This window comes from Rhincodon typus, chromosome 10 (genome assembly GCF_021869965.1).
Source record: "Rhincodon typus isolate 14 chromosome 10, sRhiTyp1.1, whole genome shotgun sequence".
Taxonomy (NCBI): domain Eukaryota; kingdom Metazoa; phylum Chordata; class Chondrichthyes; order Orectolobiformes; family Rhincodontidae; genus Rhincodon; species Rhincodon typus.
Window position 1 is genome coordinate 21,318,546 of NC_063341.1, and position 9,823 is coordinate 21,328,368.

Below are 9,823 nucleotides of genomic sequence, written 5' to 3' on the forward strand. Positions count from 1 at the left end.
AGGTGGACAATAATGCTGGCCCAGCCAACGATGCCCATATCCCATGAATGAATAAAAATTAGTCTTCAACCCAGAGGCCAATCAATCTTCCAAGTCTGAAGAGAATGAATTCTATGAGAACAATGAAATGTCCAGATCTTTTGAATTTCTGAATTCAGACTTAAGGTTAATATAATTTTATACGTAAATGTATAACATTAATAATGGAAAAAAAATGCTTAGGGGTGACATTTTATAAGGTGTAAGTGTACAAAAGGATTAATACAGAGAGCCTTAAGCACTACCAATTATGATGATATAACATGGACTTGATCGGGAAACAGCTTAGAATCTGGAAGGAGTGGGACCAAGCATCCAGCTCCTCCTCGTTGTCTTTATAACAATGTTACTAACACGCAATAAATTATATTTTGCTTGAGACAAGAGCTGCTTCTCATTGGACCAGCAAGTTGTTTTCCTGTAACAAACCAGATCATGTGAGTCTTACATCAATAGGGAATGTTGGCAGCAAACCTGCTCTATGGTGAACAACTTATCACACAAGGTACTGGTCAGTGGTGAGGATTACACGTAGAATACTTTTTATGAGAAATTGCAAGATTTTGATGAAATTCTTGGCATCCAAATGTTTGCAGCACAATCCATGCTACCTCAAGATTTATTGGGTCAAAAACATTGGTCAGGTCAATGAATGCAATGAACAGTTTCAGTTGTTAGAGTCAGTCATACAGCGCAGAAACAGACCCTTTGGTCCAACCAGTGTATGTTGAACATCATACCAAACTAAACTAGTCCCACCTGCCTGCTCCTGGACCATATCCCTCCAAATCCTTCCTATTCATGTACTTATCCAAGTGTCTTTTAAACGTTATGATTACCACATTCTGAATTTGAGGTTTTTCTTATTCTCAAATCCATAGGATTAATATATTGGAGACCTAATGAGGACAAGTCAGCTAAACTTAACAGTCTTACTTGGAATGCCATCAGGTCTGCGAGCTTTGTTGTTTTTCATCTGTTTACTTGTTGCAGCTTTCTAGTGGTTTGTCAATTATTCTAGCACAGGGTCCTGAGAGATAGCCTGGACAGCATCAGCTGCCACTGTGGATTCTTGGTTGTGTTGTTGTTCGAAGTGCCCTTTCTAGCACTTATTGGTGGTATTACCATCCTTAAGAAGAAAAACACCATCCTGAGAATAAAGGGGATTTTGTCTATGTGAGCTTGGTCTGTAGATGGCCCAGGTACCTCAAAAGAAACTTTGAATGTCAGATGATAAACGTATTTTTAGATATCCTGGGCTTTCTCTACATCACATGTCTTTCGTCTTCTGGACTAATATTTGGGCATCACCCTTGAGTTGATAAAATGCAACCTTCTGGGCTTGCAGCTTTGGGTTACTCTGCCATTGCAATAGAAGTTGTTCATTTTTGTTCTAAGAGGTCACGTATTAAAGGACCATTTTTTTGTCAAAGTAGTCCTGACAATGTTCAACCCCATGATTGGACACAGGAGTCTCATCCAGTTTATTTGATCCAACTATTCTCATATTGAGTTAGACGTAGGCAAATTTTTCAGAATGGTCGTGGGATACACTCTCAAGTTCTTAGTTCCTTGAAAACAATTTTCAGAATCATGGTCAACTGTTTATTGTTACAGTGCATTATTCTATAAATGTATGTTTTAATTTGTCTTCTTATTGTTATCTAACTCCATAGAAAGTGAAAGTAATTTTTACAACATAGAAGCAGATCTTTTCATCAAGTAATGAAAATATTCTCATGATGTCTTGACATGGGTCTGTTTATATTAAAAGGGATGTTTTGCAGCAAGATTGCATTCAAATTGCATAGTGATATATCTCTTATTGTGGACACAGAAGAACAAATAAATCTTCACGAAGGAGTTATGGTGAAGTGAATATATATTCATCGTGTTATTTGACTAATATCCCTTGCAAGATTTATTGGTTTACTGACCCATATTTTCTTGTACAGTACAATGGGACAGAACTTGGGAGGGGATTTGGGATCTGAGCTGAGAGGTATGCATACTGGGCAATACAAATTCATCTTTTTTGACTAATCATAATCTTCTCTACTCATATTTTCATGATTAGTTATTCTTTTCTTCATCCACGAGCATTTCCAGTCAAACCAATTACAATATTCACAAATATTTTAAAAACACACTAGACTTGCAATAATTATTAAAATGTTTCCTTTTTAATTGCTATATCAGATGTGAAAGCTTTGAAACCCGTTAAAACTCAAATGTTTAAAAAGTGAAAGCACCGTGGTTGAGCTGAGCACGTTCTGGCAGTTTGTGGGGTTTTTGTGGCCATTTGTATGAGATCATCTCGGTCATAATAACAACAAGAGACTTTTTGTCTGTCTCAAGTTCCTGACCACTTACTTTATTCAACAAGAAGAGAAACCAGATATGCATTTATTTTTCCTTCAAAACAAGTGTGTTCTAGGAATCAGTGACAGGCAGGCTGGTTGCTAACTACATCCAAAAACAAACATAACCTTGATGTATTGCCAAAGCATAGAGACATTGTGCTAAAAGTGGCAGCTGTGGGGACAGTTCTGTTTTGCTTTAGCTTTTTAAAAGGTTAGTTTTGTTCATGTAGTCAACATAACAGGTCTAAAAACTTACATAACTGACGCAAATTTAAATCAATTAAAATATTGCATGTTTTGTCAAATGAATGCAAAGTTTGAGGGAGAACCCAATCTAGTTTGAACAAACACTGTGGCTCTGATATTAACTGCATGGTGTATTGGACGCTCGAGGATGGGGGAGTCTGATGTTCAGTAAATTCAGTGTTTCTCTGTGGCATTTTAGCACAGACCTATACTTGACTTCAGGTTTGGCACAGAACGAACGGCAACAGACACAATGCAGGCCCGCATGACTTAAACTGAACTCTAGTTTTTAAAGGGGAAAATTTAAAGATGACCTTTGTAGAATTGGGCAATTTGGTACAAAGGTAGCAATATCACAAAGCCTCAGGAGGCTGTGCCTTGCTTTAATGGTAACTCACCTGATTTACTGGCATGATCAGTGAGGAGACTAAGAGATTGCTTGCTCACTCACATTCCACTGTGCTCAACACACATTCCTTCCCACCATCTTTTAATCAAGCCTACTCCATCAGATTACTCCTCAGACACTCACCTTGCAAGTCACATATATTTCTCTTTTGATATACTTGCTTGCATTCCTACTATCAATTACTATTACCAATCACCCTGAGAAAATTAGGCATTTCCAATTCACCATTATACAATACCCTGTATACTTTTGAAACTTCAGGATGTTTGGGCATCTTTCTGGGCTCAGATGGAAATAGTAAAATAAATAACTTTGAAACAAACAAATAAAAGGAGACAATGGCTTGATAATAAGAAAAACTGTTGAGGTAAGGAAAAATGAAAGGATACAGGCACAGAAGGAAAAACCCAGTGAAAGTCCAGTGTACTTTGGAACAGACCTGTACATTACAATGTTCTTGAACCAGTAACACTGGTCATTGGACAAGTAATAGTGGTCTTGGAGCCAGTAACACTGGTCAAGGTGCCTTTTGTGAGACAGTGCACTGGAAATGTGCAATATGACACCAGTTTATGTACAAAAAGTGTTACTATCTTTGGTGCTAAATGTGGGTCTGTACAGATGGGAGCTTGTGTGCTGAAAGTGTAAATGGCAATATCAATTGCCACGCTCATTTAAGAATTCTAAACATATTTTTTAAGTGCACAACCAATATATAAAAGAAAATTCACAAAGTAAAAAAAAAACCAAAAGGAACTACATTCCCCTGACTTCCAAATAAACACAGCTTGCTGGCTTGCCTTCTTAGAGTCTGCTCAACTCCATTATCCAAGATATAACAGCAGACCCAGACTTGCTCTTGTGGATCCATTGTCACTTATCCCTTTGCAGCGAGGTGATAGCCAAAGCAAATGGGGAGCAAAGAGAGAGAAATATAGTGGCTGTGAGCACACAAAGTCAATTGTGGGATATTAAGAGTTGAGACATTGGGCAAAGACGCTGTAAAAAAGCTTTCAAAAGCATGTAAATGAATGCACATTTAAAAAGTAGAACTGTTTGCAATAGAGTTTACCTTTAAGAGCACTCAGCTTTAACAGGAAAAAGTGCAGGTTTGAGTTCAGGACGATTACAGGAGGCACAGAGTCGTACAGATAGGCAGCACAATAACAGGCCCTTCAGTCCAACTTGTCCATGCTGACCAGATATCTTAAATTAATCTAGTTCCATTTGCCAACATTTGGCCCATATCCTCTAAATCTTTCCTATTCATATAGCTAACCAGAAGCCTTTCAAATGTTGTAACTGTAACAGTTTCCAACACCTCCTCTAGCTTCTCATTCCATACACGCACCACCCTCTGCATGAAAAAGTTGCCCCTTAGGTCCTTTTTAAGTCTTTCCCCTTTCATTTTAAACCTAGGCCCTCTAGTTTTGGACATCCCCATCCTGGGGAAAAGACCTTGACTATTTACCCTATCCATGCCCCTCATGATTTTATAAACCTCTATAAGGTCACCCTCAGCATCCAACGCTCCAGAGAAGATAGGCCCAGCCTATTCAGCCTCTCCCTATATCTCAAACACTCCAACCCTGGTAACATCCTTGTAAATATTTTCTCAAGCCTTTCAAGTTTCAAAACATCTTTTTCTACAGCAGGGAGACCAGAATTGAACACACTATTCCAAAAGTGGCCTATTCAATAACCTGTACAGCCACAACATGCACACCAACTCCTATTCTCAACGAACAAAAACAAAGTTGCTGGAAAAGCTCAGCAGGTCTGGCAGCACCTGTGAAGGTAAAAACAGAGTTAATGTTTCAGATCCGGTGACCCTTCCTCAGAACTAATGGTGGCTGGAAAAACATCAGTTTAAATGCAGAAAACAGGGAGGGGGGGGATGGGGTAGAGAGTAAACGATAGGAAAGAGCCACAAGAGAGAGAATAGCAGTTGACAGACAAAGGAATTGATAACGATCAGGCTGGGAGGGTAAATAGTTGTTAATGGGCACTGTTAGTATCTAACAGGTAGTGTGTAATGGCAGGCTATGTGGTAACAAGGCCTGGTGTGTGGGGTAGGGTGCTGGGACATGGGAGAGTTTAGGCCCTAAAATTATTGAACTCGACAGAGTCCAGAGGGCTGCATGGCCCCCAAGCGGAAAATGAGGTGTTGTTCTTCCAGTTTGCGTTGGGCTTCACTGGAACACTGCAGCAAGCCTGAGACAGAGATGTCAGCCAGGGAGCAGGGTGATGTGTTAAAGTGGCAGGCAACAGGTAGTTCAGGGTCTTTTTGCGAGCAGAACGTAGATGTTCTGCGAAGCGGTCACCCAGTCTACACTTTGTTTCCCCAATGTAGAGGAGACTACATTGTGAGCAGCGAATGCAGTAGACTAGATTCTGGGAAATGCTGAAGTGCTGCTTCACCTGGATGATATGTTTGGGCCCTTGGAAGGGAGGAGGTAAATGGGCAGGTGTTGCACCTTCGCCGGTTACAGGGGAAGGTTCCATAGAGCTGTGGGGGGGGTGGTGTTGGGGGTGAAGGAAGTGTAGTCCAGGGTGTGCCGGAGGGAATGGTCCCTGCGGAAATGGTCCCTGCGGAAGGCAGACAAGGGAGGGGAGGGGAGGGGAATTGTGCCTGGTGATGGCATCTTGCTGGAGGTGGCGGAAATGGCATCTGATGATCTTCTGGATGTGGATGCTGGCGGGATGTTTTGAATCCTCCCAGGATCATAGATATCTCCGTGATGTTCAACGTTCCACGGACAGCTGCTCTTGCCGGATCCTGAGATCCACACTCGGTGCCATGCAGCGCCACATGCGCACACTCAACATTTCTCTCCAAAAGCATTGCATCACACTGGCTCAGGGCTGCACCACTCCGCAGTTCCACTTCATCCTCCGGCTCATTCATCATGCTTACAAGAAATTTTTTCTTTTCCTTTCAGGCATGAAGGCCCACAAGATGCAACAACTCAAAGATACCCATGGCCCTCTGGAACCTTCCTCTCCTCTCTTTCCCTCTGACTCCATCCCCTCCCCCAACCCCACCTCCTGTCAGGTATACACCATCCCTCCTAACCTTCCGCTCTCTGATGCTGAACGTTCTGTATTCAGCAAAGGCCTCTGCTTTATTCCTCTGCTCCCCAATTTAATGAATTTCAGGCACGACATGACACCGAACTCTTCTTCCGCCGTCTTCGCCTCTGTGCTCATTTCTTTGGACAAAAGTCCTCTTCCCATCCCACAGACCCTTTGCCCAATTCCAACACTCTCCCTCCACCTGGACCCCTCCCTCCGGCCTTTTACCTGCACTCAATGTGTTCACTGAGATCTGTCGACGTAATATTAGTCATCTCAATTTCTCTGCCTCCCTCAACAAGTCCAGCCTATCTCCCTCCAAACTGACTGCACTCTGTGCACTCAGATCTGACCCTGACTTTGTTATTAAACCTGCCAATAAGGGTGGTGCTGTTGTAGTCTGCTGTACTGACCTCTACATTGCAGAGGCTGAGCGCCAACTCTCATATCTCCTCCATGACACCACCATGACACATCAGGCCATTGTATCTACTAAAGTAACTGATCTCATTTCATCCAGTGATCTCCCCCCCACTGCTTCCAAGCCGATAGTACCCCCAGCCCCGCACAGCTCGCTTCTACCCCCTCCCAAAAATCCACAAACAGGACTGTCTGGGCAGACCCATTGTTTCAGCTTGCTCCTGCCCCACAAAACTCATATCTTCCTAGCTTGACTCAGTCTTCTCTCCCCGGTCCAATCCTTGCCCATGTACATCCATGATTCCTCTGATGCCTTACACCAGTTTCAAAACTTCCAGTTTGCCGGTTCCAGCCGCTGTCTCTTGACCACGGAAGTGCAATCCCTTTACACGTCCATTCCCCACCACAAGGTTCTTAGAGCTCTCCACTTCTTCCTGGACCAAAGATCTGAACCAACCCCATCCACCACCATCCTTCTCCGCTTGGCCAAGCTTGTCCTCACCCTCAACAACTTCTCTTTTAACTCCTCTCATTTTCTTCAGCTTCAATTTCACATCTAATTTCCACCCTGCCCTCACTTTCACCTGGTCTATCTCTGACTCCTCCCTTCCCTTCCTCGACTTTTCTGCTCCCAATTCTGGGGATAGACTGGCCACTAATATCCACTACAAACCCACTGACTCCCACAACTACCTGGACTATACTTCCTCACACCCCACTTCCTGTAAAGACTCCATCCCATTCTCTCAGTTCTTCCGTCTCCATCGTATATGTTCAGATGAGGCCAACTTCGACAAGGGAGCGTCTAAAATGTCCACCTTCTTCCTCAATCGAGGATTCCCCAGCTCGGTTGTCGACAGGGCCCTCAACCAGGTCCAACCCATCTCCCGCACTTCCACCCTCACCCGTTCTCTTCCCTCCCGCGACAACGATAGGGTGCCCCTTGTCCTTACCTACCATCGCACCAGCATCCACATCCAGAAGATCATCAGACGCCATTTTCACCACCTTCAGCAAGATGCCACCACAGATACATATTCCCCTCCCCTCCCTTGTCTGCCTTCCGCATGGACCATTCCCTCCGGGACACCGTGGTCCACACTTCCTTCACCCCCAACACCTCCCACAGCCCTACGGCACCTTCCCCTGTAACTGGTGAAGGTGCAACACCGACCCATTTACTTCCTCCCTCCCTAGTATCCAAGGTCCAAACATACCTTCCAGGTGAAGCAGCACTTGACCTGCACTTCCCAGAATCTAGTCTACTGCATTCACTGCTCACAATGTGATCTCCTCTACATTGGTGAAACGAAGCGTACACTGGGTGACCACTTTGCAGAACATCTACGTTCTGCTCGCAAAAAGACCCTGAACTACCTGTTGCCTGCCACTTTAATGCACCACCCTGCTCCCTGGCCAAAATCTCTGCCTCTGGATTGCTGCAGTGTTCCAGCGAAGCTCCATGCAAGCTAGAGGAACAACACCTCATTTTCCGCTTGGGGACCCTGCAGCCCTCTGGACTCAATATCGAGCTCAATAATTTTAGGGCCTAAACTCTCCCATGTCCCAGCCCCCTACCCCACACACCAGGCCTTGTTACCACATAGCCTGCTATTACACACCACCTGTTGTTAGGCACTAACAGTCCCCATTAACAACTATTCACCCTCCCAGCCTGATCGTTATCAACTCCTTTGTCTACCCACCTGCTCTTCTCTCTCTTTAGGCTCTATCCTATAATTTACTCAACCCCATTCCCCTCCATTTTTTCTGCATTTAAACTGACATTTTCCAAGCCACCATCAGTTCTGAGGAAGGGCCACCGGACCAGAAATGTTAACTCTGATTTTTCCTTCACAGATGCAGCCAGACCTGCTGAGCTATTCCAGCAACTTTGTTTTTGTTCCTGATTTACAGCATCCACAGTTCTTTTGGTTTTTTCCTATATTCAATGCACTGACCAATAAAGGCAAGCTTACCAAATGTTTTCTTCACTACCCTGTCTACCTACGACTCCACTTTCAAGGAACTATGAACCTCCACTCCAAGATCTCTTTATTCAGCAACATTCTCATTTAGACTCACCTTACTATTAAGTGTGTAAGTCCTGTCCTGATTTGCCTTTCCAAAATGCAGCACCTCACAATTATCTAAATTAAGTTTCATCTGCAACTCTTCGGCCCATTTGCCCATCTAATCGAGATACCGTTGTACTCTGAGATAATCTTCTTGGCTGTTCACTATACCACCACTTTTGGTGTCATGTGCAAACTCACTAACCATACCTCCTATATTCGCATCCAAATCATTTATATAAATGACAAAAAACAGTGGACCCAGCACAGATTCTTGGTCACAGGCCTCCAGTCCAAAAAGCAACTCTCCACCATCACCCGCTGTCTCCTACCATCAAGGCAATTTTGTACCCAAATTGCTAGTTCTCGTGTATTCTGTGTGATCTGTGTGATCTAACCTTACTAACCAGACTACCATGTGGAACCTTGTCAAATGCCTTACTGACGTCCATACAGACAACATCCACCGCTCTGCCTTCATCAGTCTTCTTTGTCACTTCTTCAAAAGACTCAATCAAGTTAGCAAGACACCATTTCCCATGCATAAAGTCATGTTGACTATCCCTAAATCATTCTTTGTCTTGCCAAATACATGTAAATCCTGTCCCTCAGAAACCCCTCCAAAACTTACCTATCACCGACGTCAGGCTCACTGATCTATAGTTGCCTGGCTTTTCCTCAACACCTTTCTTAAATAATGGCACTATATTAGCCAACCTCCAGTTTTCCAGCACCTCGCCCATGGCTAGCGATGATACATTATCTTGCTGAGATGTATGTACAGTTCTGTACGTTTCTTTCTGATTCCAGTCACCCAGAACCTGATCTTAAAACTTACTGAATTTGTGTTCAAAATCAACTACGGCAGCTTGAGAATTGAAATTTAGTTAAAAAAAAAATCTTAGAATAGAGAGCTGGCACCAGTAACAGTGCCAGATTTTTGTAAAGCTTATTTGCTTCATTGATCTCATTTAAAGCAGGAAGCATGCTGCTCTTATCCAGTCTAGCACATATATAACCAAACCAACTGACTCTTAGTTTTCCCAAAATCTGGCCACACAAGCCACTCAGTATATCAAATGATTACAATAGAAATAAAACCAGACAGATGATTCATTTGAAATCTCAGCACAGAATCAGAACATGCTAAAGGCACAGATAGCCCAGTTGTTCCTGCAAAATCTTCCTTCCTATCA